The sequence below is a fragment of the Tetrao urogallus genome (genome assembly GCF_951394365.1).
Source record: "Tetrao urogallus genome assembly, chromosome: 16".
Classification (NCBI taxonomy): Eukaryota; Metazoa; Chordata; class Aves; order Galliformes; family Phasianidae; genus Tetrao; species Tetrao urogallus.
The window spans coordinates 11,880,264-11,896,444 of NC_136829.1; positions in this window are offsets into that span (position 1 = coordinate 11,880,264).

A 16,181-nucleotide genomic window follows, 5' to 3' on the forward strand; every position below is an offset into this window, starting at 1 on the left:
TCTTAAAATTATGAAACAGCAAACAGCGTGAAAGGACAGTACATTTGAGAAGGAGACAAAACAAAGGAAGAAAAAAGCCAATGCTGCTGGAAGCAGCAAGGCAGCCACAGAAGTGTTTCATTAGTAGTGAGATGAGGAAGAATTGCCTAACAATTTCAGCTTTCTGAAAGTGAAATAAAGGGAAGCAAGCACTTCTAAACCTACATGACGTATTCAGGAGACTTTCTGGTCCACCTGCAGCTATTCTGAGCTTCCTAGCTCTAGCGTAGACAAATTAGAGGTCATGTGGAGAACTGAGAGATTAAATACCATATGTTTCTATGCTTGCATTTCTGAACATTCCCTTTCTCATTGACTAACAGTTTACCATGTTTCTGGTCTGAAGGTTTCAGAGCAGGCTCCACAGTATATGAACTAGTAACTGTTATCTATAATTGAAATCAAAATATGTATAGGAGACAATTATTTCTAAAGAATCAAAGTTCCTGTAAAATGATTTGGAGTATCTATTCAGATTTTATTAGTGCAAAACTGCCATTTTCTTGCACTGTTGGCATAAGGCGTTACAGAATTATCTTAACTTCGGTCTTGAATTTTAGCAGTGAGAGAGACTGCGTGTGTGAGCTACCAGCTGTCTGGGCACAGCATTCTGAAGTGCTTGTCCCTTTGGCTGTGAGGTACGTGGTGTTTTTGTGGGAGAGTTTGTAGAATCTGAAGAGGACTGTGGCCTTTGTACGGAAATGGAAAAGCAAATGAAGTTTACACCATAGCTGAACTCAGTCTTTAGAAATGCAAGGATGAAATCTTTGATTTTGATACTTATAAATTTGAGGTGCATTCTGTGGCTATTGAGTAAAAACCCAGAGTACCTTCAAAATTTGTTTTACCTGAAATCTGACTGTGGTGGTTTGAAAGCCTTAGTCTGTAGGTAAAACTAAGCAGTAGAATATGTCTACAGCTTGCAGTGTGCCACATTTTTCTACATTCAGCTTATACAGTGAATGTTGAAAACAGAAAACAGATTTTTTGGCTGCAGGTCATTTTGGAAAATTTGTGAATCTACCATAATATTGGAGCCAAAAGCATAGGTGAGACCTGGGTAGAAGCCTTTGCTTTTCTGCTAGTAAATACTTTAGAACACAGTGGGGAAAGCTCACCTTGCTTATGGAGACAGCCTGACAGGAGCATAGCAGGCAGTAATACAACAGAGAGCAAAAAGGTGAGAGGGTGAGTTTGGAAAGAGATTGAACAAAACGTTTGCCCCGGTGTTTGTAAATGATGTGAATGATTATGTACCTGATACATTGGTACCTGCACTTTGGTTAGTGGAAATAGGAGTGGTCAACGTCCACATAATGCATAGGACAGAAGTTTCTTAGCAGCTGGTCAGAGACATGCATAAGTAAGGGAGACCTAGATGAGCAAGTGTATGAATGAATGAGAGTCCAAATGTTACCAGTTCTGTGGTTTTCTTTGCAGATACCACATAGGCCACAGAGAACTGCTTGCTACACTCAGTTCTGATGCTGTAAGATTCTTTATGGCATTTCATCTGAGGGAATGTGTGGTATTCATCTTTATGTGAAGCCTTTCTGATGTCTCTGGTAAAGTTGCAGAACTTTATAGTGCTACAAAAGGAGGTATAAACTGTACGGTTAGAGAAAAATACATGTTATGTATAGAAGAGTCTAAATGACACTGAAAAAAAAACAACAGCTTTTTTAATTCTTTCTTAAGCCTTTCACTTTATTATCTTAGGCATTACTGGTCAGAGCAAAGACAGTAAATGTCAAGGTATGCAATGGACCAATGCTTTAAAGACTGTTAAAATTTGTAAAATCTTTGAGATCTGTGTTATCTGAAAGCTATGACTTGAAGGGAAGGCATTCTCAGCCCAAATTTGATCAGATCTTGGAAAGTTTTATTTTTGCTCCAACAAAGCTTCTGCTGAGGTCAGAAGTTGGTGAGAAGTTGGTGTGTGCCTCAGTTTTGTCTCACTGTTTCCAGGTGCATCTGGAATCAAGGTGCCCAGAATCATGACAGTCAGAAAGTTTGTATAGCTGCAAATGGAGATACTTGCAAAATCTGTGAAGATTTTCTTCTATTTATGTGTTCATATACAAACAGATATCTAATATATTTTTGATGTGGAGAAGCTTAGGGCTATTTAGGTCTTCTAACAGTTCTATTTATGGTATAGTTCTGTAACTTGTACTGCGTTTCTACGTTCTATTGGTATGGCAATGAGATGTTATTCATACTAATTTGTACTATGCCAGAATGAGACTAGATCAGGCAGACAAGACTAGATCAGAATCTAACTGCTGGCATAACAGGCATGGTACACTTAAATACATTTGTACCACTAAGTTTATGTAATTAGGAAATCAGCTGTTGTGAACAACTAAGATGGATTTCCTGAAAACATGCTGCTAGCTTAACTGAATTGAACTCAATGCTTTGTTATTAGCATTCAGCCATAAAGAGTTGCAGGCTATTTTCATTGTCTTTTTCATTCACTCATGTCTTGTTTTCCTTCAGGAATATCTCTGAAGTTTTGCGGGTGTGAATTTGCCATCTCAGCTGTCTTTACACTTTCCTGATGCACTGTACTCTGAATTGGGTCACGTACGGTTTTGCAGTGGTACAACGGCCCTTTCGTGTGAGAGCCATCCCTTTACAACTTGCTTTCTCTGCATCTTCAGTCTGAAGACTTTGAAAAGAAAATGCTCTGAGTTTCAGGATGGAGCATCTGTATTACTTTTGCCAAAGTCGGTACAATTATTGCTGAGTCTCCTGTTTCTGAAGAGGTTAAGCGGAACCTTTAGCTTCAGAGTTCAGATATGATTTGTCAATAATGTTTGTTTTCTGTGGCATTAGAATAACTGGTGTTAAATGATGCTTCGTCCTCGGCTGATAACTCTAAGGAGGGAACTTTTCCTGTAGAAGCTTTAATGTTCATTACAACATGATAGGACAGCACATCTGATGATGCCACAAATAGACCAATTACAATGCTAAGGCTCGAAGTGTGCTGTTACGTTGGGATAACTATGGACTATCTAGTTGAAAACACTCCTGACAGTGGGCAGACCTATGTTACAACAATGCTGGAATTATATGCTCAGAAGTGACTGTATTTCCTAATTTCATTTGTGTAGTAGGTAGTTTATACCCTCAAGCAAGGAACTTTGTCTATGATTTTATCTCTTTTGAAAGACTAACACAAGCTTTTAAACTCCACTGGGTCTCAGTTTTTTTTTTAAGGTATTGAAGAGGTGTGAACACAGTCTGTGATCTGAAGAGAATGGCAGTGCAAAATGAGAAGTTTTGTGAGTTTGAGTGCTGCCTTACTTTCTCAATGGAAGGAGCAGGCTGAAGGGTCAGATGATACATGATTAAAAAAAAAAGACCCTTATCTTAAACTTTGTATCATGATATACTGATGATTTCCCTCTGGATGTTTAAGAAGCTATTGCAACATATTTGTAGCGTAGACTGCTCCTCTAAAAGCCTGCTCAAAATTTCACTCAGTAAGCCAAAATTGGAGAAACTCTGACAATCTGTCAAAAATGAAGATGTTCAGAGGAGTTGAGTGAAGTTTTAGACAGTTGCTAAATGATGATTGTTCATTTCCAGGCCATTAGAGAGAGCCATTGCGGATAAAGCTGTGCCTTGTGCTACAGTTTTGATCAGTATCATCCTCTCAAGCAGTTAAGAGAAAATAACAGATATTATGTGAGGGCAAAGAGGCATAACCACAAGAAAAACCAAGCTCTAAACATGAAATGATCATATGGTTGGACTAACAAAGACTTTGAACACTCATTTCTACCTTAAATCTTCTACTGACACAAATAAAAGAAATAACAGGCTGTCTTAGAGCAGTCTTTGATTATAGAAATGGAAGGCTGGCTTCTTGGTTTCCACTTCCAGCTTGTGAAAATTTGAACAGTTGATGTTGTAGGCAAGAACTCGTATAGAAAATACAGGCTTTTAGTGTTGTCTGCTTTTAAAGTGTGGAGCTGCCTTAGTGATGCGCAGCCTGCAGTGCTAATGGGTGCAGATGCACTTATAATACCAAATGCATGCATTTATGTTGCCTTTAGGTGTAAAGTGTTCAACTCTTCTTAAATATATTTTTAATAGTGTGCTTTGAGTCTTTTCCTTGAACAACAAATGTTTTTTCACCTTCGACAATTAACTTCAAATGACATTTCAGAAATGGACAGACTACCTACCTTCTTGCTTACAGACAGTGAATGTTTTTTTTTGTTTGTTTTTGTTTTTTTTGAGGGATCAGATGTATAGAAGCTTTTACAGCATGCACAAAACAACTTATGACAGAATAACAAGCTGCCCTGTGCCTTCACAGCAGCTGGCAGAGTGAGTCATTGCTTCTGGCCATGTAATGCAGACCTTGCGTGTCTGGGAAATAATGCCCAGCCAAGTGTGATTGCAAGCTATTATTAAGGGTTTATTTGTGCAATTGGTGTGGTTGAGGTCAAACATCTTTCTCTCCATTTTCATGTAGTGCTTTCAGGCAGCTTTCAATAATGATTCCATTATTCCCCTACTGTGAAGATATTTTACCTCTTCTACAAATTGTGTGTTAATTACTGAATTGTTTTTCCCATCCGACTCTACTTTTGGGTAAGACAGTGTGACATTGAGCCAGAAGTAACACTGCACAAAAACCAGGGATTTCTGTTCTTTGTCTGTAGAAGGACTTTGCTCAGCAGGCACTGGCTTTTAGGTGGAACTAGTTAAGAGGAAAACTTCATTCTTTAGTTTCTGTTTAAATATTATAGTACTTAGTCTAGCAGCACTGGCCATCAGATGTATTTCGGTCCCAGAGGCAATTGATGGTAAAATGGGGATTTGGGTCTTAGGTCTTTTAAACACTGAAAATGACGAAGTGTGAAGCACTGTAAGTCGCAGCTTGTTGGGACTTACCTGTATAAGCACTCTCTTTGAAGCCAATATGATTATTAATGTGAGTAAAATTCAGAGGATTAAGTCCTGAATATCTGTTGAGTCTGTATTCCTACTGTTACAAACTGCTGATAGGTGTTTTTTCCTTAGAATAACTGGGTAGAGTTGCAGCAAGAATCTGGCAAACATTTTAGGTAACTGTTATGGTAGTAACCTGGCACAAGAATACTGAATTCCAGTGCTTCAAATCACTGCCTGCCAGTGAAAACTTGACAGGTCTTCTAATTTGGTCAGAGAACATTGATATGGAGTAAATTAATTTGTGAGAAATTGGTAGCTCAGCAGAAAGCAATCTTGGTCCTTCAGCTGTGTGCTCTGGAAGGCAAACATTCAAGTAAGTAAAATAAACTCAACATCTTGTATTTCCAATAAGGAAGAAGGCTCTTAATGTCTCTTACAGTGCAGGCAATTGTCTCATTCATTTTTTCACATGTAATTTTTGAGGTAACAGTTTTTGTTAAAAAAACAAAAAAAAAAACAAAAAAACCCAACAAACCAAGGATAATTTAGTATTGGTGAAACTTTATTATATTTAGCTCTGATTTATGCAGGTGTAAATTATGAAAGAATCAGATTCTCAGCATTTGGTAGGCAAAATTGTCATCAGTGCCAATTCCTTTAGCTTCTGAGTAGCTCTGTGAAGTCAGCTTTTCCATTTCATTAGTGAAATTAATGAAGGAAAGAAACCTAGATTCTTACTTCTACACAAATCCACTGGTACTGATATGGATCGCTCCAGCAGAATAGTTCTTAAAAGATTAAATTGTTTTTAAATGCTTCTTAGGGAAATCCCAGAGGTCACAGAAGAAAGGGGTATATAATGGCTTCAATGTGGTGAAGTTAAAGTAACCTGATTGTCAAAACCAATGGAGATGCACGAGTCGCAGCTGGTTTTGCAAGGAAATCTTCTTCTGAAATCTTGATCTCTTGTTAACCCTTCCTAACTTCAGTATCTTATAACATACTTTTTGGAGTTTTGGAATTTTGGAGAGAGTTAAATTTGCCATGAAATCCTGCCCCATTAGTGTTCTCTTTTCTGCAGTGGTAGCACTTCTTGGCATTGGATGAGGTGTCCATGTTTTGTTCTGAAAGCCTGTTGTATTGCTCCTGATTGTGTCTGATGTGCATGAGCTACCTTCTCCACCTCAGATCTTTTCTGACAGTGATTAATGTACTGCAAAGAATGCCTGTTATGTTACAGTAATTCCTTATTGTGGTTTGTTAGATGTAAGCTTACACGTGGAAAACGGGTGCTTTTGGTGGGAGTCTAAATGCACACCAGTGTGCTGGGCTGTTCTCTGGAATAACTCTACTCTGATGAGGCAAGATTAAATGAAAATTTGACCCTCTGTTACAAGAAGCTTTATTAAGTTAAATAAAGGTTAAATTGTGCAACAACATGAAGACAAGTCTTTGGAAAAAAAACAACAAACATGTCTCTTCCTTCGCATTGGAATAAATAGCTGTGTTACAGACTAAAATTTTGGCAGTGTTTACCATTAAGAACCTTCATGCTGAACATGTTAAATCCTTTGAAAAAATGTCAGATTGCTGCCTAGCAGAGCTCTAGTAAAAAAGCTAAAATCTAATTCACACCAGTCTTCTGCAGGAGGGCTGCTTTGGTTCAAACCAAGGACTCTTGTGGTATCCTAAAACAGTGTGACAACTGCAAGGAAATAAAGGAAAGGAAGGCCAAAGAAAGTATTTGTACCCACAGAATTGTATTAATGCAACAACAGTGTTGTTACAAAAATCCTGGGCCCAAGTCCAGCTTCATCATGCAGACTTGAAAAAGCCCATGTGCTTTAGAGTTACAAAGATCATACTGGATTATTTATTTACATAGCAACCATAAATTTGAGGTTGCTTTATGTTCTAAAAATAAAATCAGTAGTGCCACAGTGAATTTTGGACTCTGCCTAAACAGAAAAGGAAAGCTATAAAATTCTGAAATTAAAAAAAAAAAATCTAATTACAATCCCCTGTATTTAAAATATTTCTGCAGTGGAAGAGTGCATTTTCTATCCTAAATAAAATGCAGTGAGGAATGGCACCAATATCTCTTAAAAACAAATAAATGGAAGACCCTAAACTTACATAATGGGAGTGTAGAACCCAGGTGAATTGTTGAATCAGTGTCAAACTCAGCATCTGTAAGAGTGATGTACAGTACAGTCCACTGAATAGGGCAGATACGTATTTTTTGTGACATCTGGGTGGCTTTAATCTGCTGTACAAATAAGGATTTGGGGGACAACAAACTCTTAATCGTGTGCTTGGAAGAACTATGAAAACAACAAAAAAGGTTGCCTCCCAAGGTTACATATTTCTTTCCCTATCAAAGGTCTCCTCTCTCAGGATGTGCACACTTACAAGAGGGTCTGTGATTTCTTCTTAAACTCTTCTTTTGTTATTCTTGCACAGTGTCTTAACGCGTTTATGAATAAGGTGACCAATCCCCACCAATCGTTTCCTTGAATCCCAAATGCAGTTTGGGCTAAGCAACTTGTCTCTGACATCAACACAGGGCCCTTGCTGATGGCCTCGTAAAAGATTTGCTTTTTTTTGTTTGTTTTAGTGTTACAGCTCAAGTACAAGAAAATGCAAAAAGGAGGCACTGCTGACTGAAGTTTGGAGATGCAGTAGTGAAGTATTTATCTTCTTACAGATGGCTCCTGCTAAAAACTTTTCCAGAGCAATTGGTCCTAACTTTATTGGTCTAACAGTGACAAAATTCCATTGATTTTATTGCAGACGTTCTGTAATAAAAGGTTTTCTTCACTTTAAAGTCTTATTTTGAGATGGCTGAGAGTTGTGTGCTTTTGTGTTTGTAATTGTGCCACCAGAGGAAAAAAACTAGTCGCAGTCCATGTGAGAAAGCCATCCAAACACCTGCAAATGAAGGAAATGCTATTTCTACATTGCACGTGACAGTTCTCAGAATGCCTCCTTGACTACCATTCAGCTGTCACATCAGTGGGGTTTGAATTTACAGAAAAGAAAGAGACATCTGGTTCTTACTTGATTTTTCCATGGCAAGCACAATAGCAATAATTTCACTAAGATGATCTGCTAGTGATAATGATATGATTATTTTTTATTTCTTTAACTGTAGAGTAGTTTTCTTCAGGTTGTGGCATCTCAGACTTCTGTGTACATTTCTCATCCTATCCAAGATCGCTGACAAAGGAGCTTAAATGGAGAATTTGACCATGAAACTGAAAATACAAGGAGTTTTTTATAATCTTCAGTTAGGAAACTGATGGGGCTCAGTTAATAAAGGCATACATTGGATGGTTTTCCATTAAAAATTAAGACTGAGTTCTAGTTTTGACTTTAAGACCTGCATTCCAGTGGTCTTGGTGTAACTGTGCTTCAGCTGCAAAGGTACTTAATGTGAACTCAGAGAGAAGACAGATTGTCGTTGAAAAATCTTCCTTCCTCGTGGGACTCTGATTTTGCCAGAATAAAACATGAGTCAGGAACCTCAGGAACTGTTCCAGTGGAATTAGTACGACTGACATTTGATGGTCAACCTGACCTTTAACAGTTTTTTATGTAACTAAAATATTGCTTTCCAGGCTCTGAATAGGCCCAATATAACAGCCCTTGTGCCCCTCTACTCTGAATCATAATTTATTCTCTTTTTGAAAGTGTTCTTTGTGTTTCTTTGCTGATATCTTATGTTTTGAGCTGGTATGGAAATAATGATGGTAAAAAATTACATGATTCGGGGGTGAAACATTGTGTCCGTCAAACTGGATTCTGGATGGTTGGTAGGAAGACTGAGTATTTCTTTGTTGTGATGTCCTTGGCAATTGAATGCTGTGAGACTGTGAGTGATTTGTGTTGTCTAATTCTGCGTGCATCTGGACAACAGAAATCTCAAGAAATTGTTCAGTTTTCAAAATTTGTTTTAAATAGGCATAGACATCAACAGGGGACACTTATGTGTGTGCGTGGTATTTGTACATAAGAGATCCCACAGTTATTTTAGGAGTGGCAAGGTGCTGTGTTATAGATGCATCAGATTACGTAAAAATCACTGTTCAATTAACCTGCTTTCCCAAATGTTAGTACTAGTTAGTATTCTAAAGTATCAGTTACAAATCCCTGTATGCACATCCTGGAAACGTGTCATTGTGTTAAAATACTGATCAGAAATTTACTTTTTACATAGTTGTGATTAGTTTTCTTTGCTTGTAACACAAAATCTACCCCTGGCATTGCACATGCTTCAATTTACACACATGAATAACTACATTGACTTCAATTCACATCAATAAATTTATGTGCATCTGTAATTATCGCCTGATCCACACTGCATGTTGTAAAAGAAAGGAAATCGTTCCCAGAGTAGAGCAAGTATTCAAGTTCTAGTGGAGCTGCCTTTATTTTGTGTGCCATTCATACAATCTGTTGGGTCACGAAAATGGAAAACAAAAAATCTACGCTTCTAAAATAATGGAAATAAGTCAGTCCCCTCGTGTTCATGTGTTCTTAAAACTATACTTGCACGTGCAGTATTGAGAGATGTAAATGAGATCAAGCCCGGAAAGTTCCCAGCTGCAAGAGGTATTGCTTCTGATCTGTGGGTAGAACATCTCCTTTTCCTGTATCACATATGGATTTCGGCATTTAAACTACAAACCTTTCTTGTGACCTCCTATCAGACCTTACCTCCAGAGGAAGGTGTATCAAGTCAGGATGCAGAAATAAATTTTCCTCAAAGCTCCTTCCTGCACATAAGTTTGTCTGTTACAGCCTATGTAACATGTGGTGATTCAAATATAGCTTGGCCTCTTCATTTGAATATACTGCAATTCAATCAGCAGCGTTCCTTCTACATTCTTAGCATCATCTGCCCCAAATGTGGTTGGCAGCATGCTTTCTCACTTCAGAGAACTCAGTTGCAGTGGACCTATCTTCCTCTGCCTACCTTAAAATATCTTGATTAAACTTGGAATTTCACTCCTGGCTTTCCAAACTTCTAACAGGTGATCTTCCTCTTCTGTTCTCTGATTTCCTCCATTTCCTCCTTTGCTTCTTAGATTCCTTTCATTGCACAGAGGTTTTTGCTATCCGTATTGGCTCTGTGAAAGATTTTTTTTCCTTTATATTGCTTTACATTTTTTAAACGGCCCCTTCATGTCCCTGACATTCCCCAGGAAGGACTTCTCTGCAAGGTTCATTTAGGTGCTGTACCTTTGTGAACCACTGTGTGAAACTGGAAGTGAGGAAGGATTGCCAGATAAAATAAATGGAGCTTCTGCTTTGGTCTTTCTGTACATTCTGGCTCATACTTCGGGCAATGTGGATAGGGGCTATTTTAGTCTAAGGGTTTTGTGTTAATTTCTAGTGCTTGATAACCAAATTTCTTCACCTTGCTTACAATTTTCTTCATTTTGTATGTGGTAATAGTGAAAAATTCATGCATTTCCAAAAGACAAATTGAACACAGTAGTTGATTATGTGTGCCAAAGTAGGTATAAATTGTTAGAGTCTGGTAGAAAAACTGGTTGAAAATCTCTCAATAAAAGATAGTTAACATGTTTCATTAAAAATTGGTGTCAGTTTGAAGCTAAAAGCCTACACAAGTGTCATGATGAATTAAAGCTTGTGTCCTCACTTATCAAGTGCACAGTGACTTCCTGCAATATCAGCAGATATGTATAAACACAATGAAAAGAATGGACACTATATCCAGTGCTTCCTTAAAAATCAGGCCTGTTATTCACACTTTCTCTGACTGTGGGAAGACTGCATTTGGACTCTGAAATCCAGTTCATCCCTGAAATTGTGCAAAATAAGGATTAATGATTAATGATCTCTTTTGTGGTTTGTCTTGTAGTTCATCACAATCTACCCAAGGTGGCTTCCCTGCTAGTGTGTGAATTCAGTGCTCATGCTCTGCTAGGAGAGTGACCCACACTCATCTTTTATTTCCTTGTTACAGCAGAAAATTAGTCCATCAGTACCAGAAGGTCATATGTACACATATGTACACATTCATAAGGTGTAGTTTGCACATTATGTCCTGTAACATAAGGTAGTATTTATACATTTTAATTACTTGTGTGGTATGTTTTAAAGTGGTATGGTTTCATTAAGTAATCTATTTATGAAATCCACAAGGCTTCCTAAGGCCTGAAGCAGCAGGATGATAATGATTAATGAAGGCAGGCAGCATGTGGCCATGAGCTCCAGCGTAGCTCACTGCAAAGCACAGCTCACATATTCTTCAGACTGCATGGGGAGCAAGGAGAAATGATCTGCTAAAACACCATATTTTGATTCTAAGTATCCCACTGTACTTCAGGTAAAAGCTGCATTTGTAAATTGTGTATAGGAGGATTGATTCTCTTACAAGTTATGGTAAAATGAGGAAATAGGTGTTTTTGTGAATAGTGAAATCTGTATTGTGTGATCAACGTGTAGATGTAAAATGAGACACTTCTAACTTCTCTTCTGGCTCTAAAGCTTTGTGTGGGAGCTATACCATTACTATTTCTGTTGCAGAAGGCCTGGAGACCCTAAATGGCCTCTGCCATCAGGAATTGTGAAACGTACAATGGAAGTAGGTCCTGAAGAATTTGCATTCTAAATAGCACATGAGGGTGAAGTAGTGATCCAGGAATTATGCATAGGACTGATGGCAGGTGGAGGATTGGAATATGACTGTGTTGACAAGAGTTCTAGCGACATTGCCTTTCTAAGGATCTTGGTCTTTGCTGGTGCTGCCGTTTCATTGTTCTGAAGAGCCAATGTGTTTTAAGCCCTATCTCCTTTAGCAGCCTGTCAGTACCCAAGAGTACTCAGGCAGTGCAAAGTCTTCGCAAAGCTGAAACACGTCTGTCCTCCATATGCAGTTATGCAGTTGTTAGACAGGAATGTTCCACCCAGCTAGGAGATAAGGAGTTTATGCCAGGGGATGACTCGGAGTGCACGGCCCCAGAGTTCTGTGTTTCTAGTGGGCAGAAACTCCTTGAGTAGAGGTGTTCTGTGCTGGCTATGTGCTATGATAGATGTGATGGTTTGTCGTGTTGTTATAACATACAGACAGTGCTGTACCTATAATCCTTTCTGCATTTATTGCACTTGGATTTGTGCTGAGCTGAGCTCACTATAAAATTAGAGAAGATGTCTGCTCCTAACCTAGTTGGATAAACACCAGAGTCCTCATTATCAGCATACAGATTGGGAAAAAAACCTCACCTCAAAAGCTAGTTTCCAATGCTAACTGGTAGAAGGCTACATCTGATCCTGTATGGCACCACTATTTTACATACTGAGCTGGAGGAGTGGAGCTGGAGAAGTGGAGGAGCCAAGATATTTCATCCTAGACTGCTCAGCTAAGAATATGATAAGATTATTGGGCTGCTTCTGAAATGAGCTCTGTTAATGACAAAGATACATGAAGAAAAAGATAGTAAGAAGGGTTTAAGAACCAGAACATAGAAGATCTTAAGACTTCATTTCAGCCATGCCAAGTTCAGGCTCTTCATACTTGGTTGCTCTCATTTGAGGTAACATTTTGATTGATGTGTATGTAATTATTTAATATTAATGACATACTTAGTAGCTCTTTGGTGGAGGGCCTTGTATTGGTACTTTTTTTCTTAAAGGAAAAAAAAAAAGATAAAACCCTGCTGGAGATAAGAGTAGTTCTGCTACCTTTGTGCAAATACAAGTGAAATCTTCTTTGAGCGTGGAGCTGACATCTCTGGATGCCAAAACAATTATTGTTTTGTGTGAGAAATGAAAGAGTGCCAAAAATCTTTCTTTTCTCTTTGCTCCTCTATTATTAAAGCTCATTGAAAACTTAAAAAAGTAGAATGTAGTGTCAGGAAGGATAATTGTTAATCTTTGATTAAAAAATTGCAACAAATCAGTGTCACATGACAAGAGTAAAAGCTATCCTCATCCAAATGATACCTTTTGGGAAAAACACTTTGCTGAGGAACTCCTCGATGTGTATGGAATTGAATTTTGTTCCTCGGAACAATTCAGTTTAGTTTGCACATCACATCCACTCATCTAAAGACAGCCACGGGCAGCGCAAAATGCTGGGATGCTCAGCTGTAGGTACAATGAAGAAAGCAATTCTGTCTCACAACATTTACAACCTCAAAAACAACGTGATGTTTTATTACAGAGTGTTTCATCCATCTGTTGCAATGAATTTTTCTCTCCTCCTTTTTTTTTTTTTTTCTTTTTGGTTTGTATTTTGTTTGTTTTCCTGGCTGCTTGCTTGTAGCGTCTGCATTCTGATTCCTGTGTTTTCATAGCTGAGTGACTTGAGCATCCATTTCTTGGAGATTACAATTCTTTTTTTTGCACATTCTCAACAAAGTAAAGATGCAAGGATAGAGCTTTCTATTGCTCACCCTCGGACCTCCAAAGAATTGCGCTGCTGCCTTCATACCAGAAAAGTACTCTGGTCAACCTTTGGACCTCCCTGAGAATCTGCTGTAGCCCCAAGGTTGGTGTCCTTGGGTCCATGCCTTGCTCTGCAGTTTATGCTCCAGACACCCAGTGAGGGACAAGAGGATGTGTGCTTTCTCAGCCGACAAGGACAGGATAACAAAGTACTGGAGATTCAGTACCCAGATTAATGCGAAACATTTTGTACATTTTTATAAGAGATTGCAGTTAGAAAATGAATACTGTTCCGAGCAAAACCTTCCAGGCCACCGGTTCTTTCTCCCCGTGTTTCTTTCCTTATACTCCTACTCTTTATTTTGTTAGAAAAGTAGAAGTTAGCTGTTAGACCATCGTGTTCTCCAAAATGAGTCAGTTCTGCCGTATCCAACAGAGTTCAGTTTGAGTTTAGCTTCTGAATAAGATGAAGTGCAATTAAAATGGGGAAAGTGGCACGGTGCTTAGTACTGCGTCTGCTAATTGCTCCAGTACTTTCATGTATTGTGACAGCTCTCCATGATGAATTATCGCTCTGGTGTGCTTCCCCCCACTTCTAGCAGCTTTTTCTTGGATTTATCTCTATATGTTACTGCACATTGGTGTGCTGTGCACATCCCACAGTATGCAACTATTAAGTCTGGTCCTGATATTGCTACTGTTAGAATTAATAGTTGATCTTCTGCTCCTTGTAATCACAGGAGATGACATGGCTCTGCTGATGGTGTCAATTTCCCAAATTTCCCCTCTTCCCTCTTTCCTAATGTACTGCATTCTTAAAATCTTGTAATGGATTGTTATAGACTGAGCAAATTTCAAAGCTGCAGCATGGAGCGTGAGAACTGGAGAAATGGAGGTAAAACAAAGGGAGAAAAATAATGTATTATTTATAGAAGAAATGAGTTGGCATTCTTTAAAAGATAAGATTTACAAATTATGTGAAGTTCATAAAATCTGCCAGGACATAGACATTGCAAGTTACATGGGCTGTGTTTAATGCTTTGTGCCAGGCGCTGTGCCATCAGCAAGTGACTGAGGAATGCAAAGCTGCTTGATGCTGGGAGCAGAGGATAATTTGGGGCTGGAAGGAACCAGAACACTGGGAACTGAAAGGGCAAAACACTTTTCACCCCCTACATTCAAGAGAATAGGATTAAATGAAGGGGAGGTGGGAACTGTATACAGAGGCACAGTTTGTACCATCGTTAGTAAACTGCTGGTTGGAACGTATGATCCCCAACAATGTCTGATTACCAGAGGAAGCATACCTATTTGACTTCTTTGTGCAGCAATTTAGGGTTGTATCTGGATGCTTAAATAAACAGATAAACAACCAGCTGCGTTTTGAAATGTACTTTGAAGTTGGTATGAGTCATGTACATACAGAGGTATTTGTGATGCTGTGGCAGAGTACTTACCTGAATCTTCAGAAAAACAAGTGTATTTCTGCAGATCTGGTTCACATCTCTTTAGCTCAGCAGTAGAAATTCAGAATTCCCGATTTAAAGACTGTGGGCTGTGGTGATATTTGAGATAAGGGACGCTATGTTTGTCCATGTTTTCCTCTTATATTTCATTTTGCAGAGGAAAATAGCAAAATATTGAAAACATTGGAAAGTGTTCCACATCTCAGTTTTAGTTCCTATGGAAAAAAAAACAACACAAAACACCCATATCATTTCCTTACATTTTTTCCTTTTTCCAGATCCATCCTTTGATTCTGAATATTTCTTTCTGGTGTCTGTTTGTGGTTTGTTTCCATTCTTATCTTTATGATCTGCAATTTTCTTTTTTTTTTTTTTTTTTTTTTTTTTTCCATCAGCAGCTTACCTGAACTCTTATTTTTCTCCTCTGTTCTCCATTCTGTGTCTTCTCTTCATGCTACGCATCATCTGTTTCAATCACTGTTGCATTTCTCTCCTCTGTTCTTATGGAATGAGAAGAAACCAAACTTCAGTATTAAAAGCTGGGCAGGAATGGTGAAACATAACTCCAGAAATAAAGTGTACCAGAGTTCAGAATATTCAAACACAGGAGGAAAGAGGATCCAGTTTTACACCTTTACTGCAATCTGTTACCATTTCTTTAGTTGGAACGAGGGCCAGTTGTGCTGTACCCTGATGTAGCAAAAAAAACTAATTACTGCCTTTGTGATTTAATTTATTCTTATAAATAAAACAAAGTGTGAAATGGCAAGTAGAGAGATTATCAAAGGGAATATGATTATCAGGTTTCTTAAGATCATCCAGGAAATCTGAAACTAGATCTTCTGAATCCCTTTCTGGTATTTTAGTTACTACTTTCCTAGATCTGAAATTTTGTGTCAAACGTTTCTGCTTCCGGTCTCTTATAGGCAAATGATTAGCTGATTCTTTAGCTTATCTTGAAAACATACCCTTATTCAAATTTATGCCCAAACTTGCTTTAATTCTCATACGTCACTTGGCATTTCTTGTGGAAAGAGTGGTAACCTTGAATGAAACTATGAGAAGTAGGAGTCCCGTGTCCTATGAGTAAGGCTGCTGTAGAGCCAAAGGATCTATCACGTATTTTAGGAATAAACATTACACCAAACTGTGGTGTATCTCTGCTGACGTTTATGCTTAAAATTTAGTCTCCATTAACGATTCATTGGATAAAGCTATCTGCCCACATAAGTTCTTGAATCAAATAATTATTCCCACACAGATTACAGATTTAAAATCAGAGAAGCAGACTTTTTGTCAATGGTTAAATGACTTATTTGACAGTAGACCATTCTTTCAAGA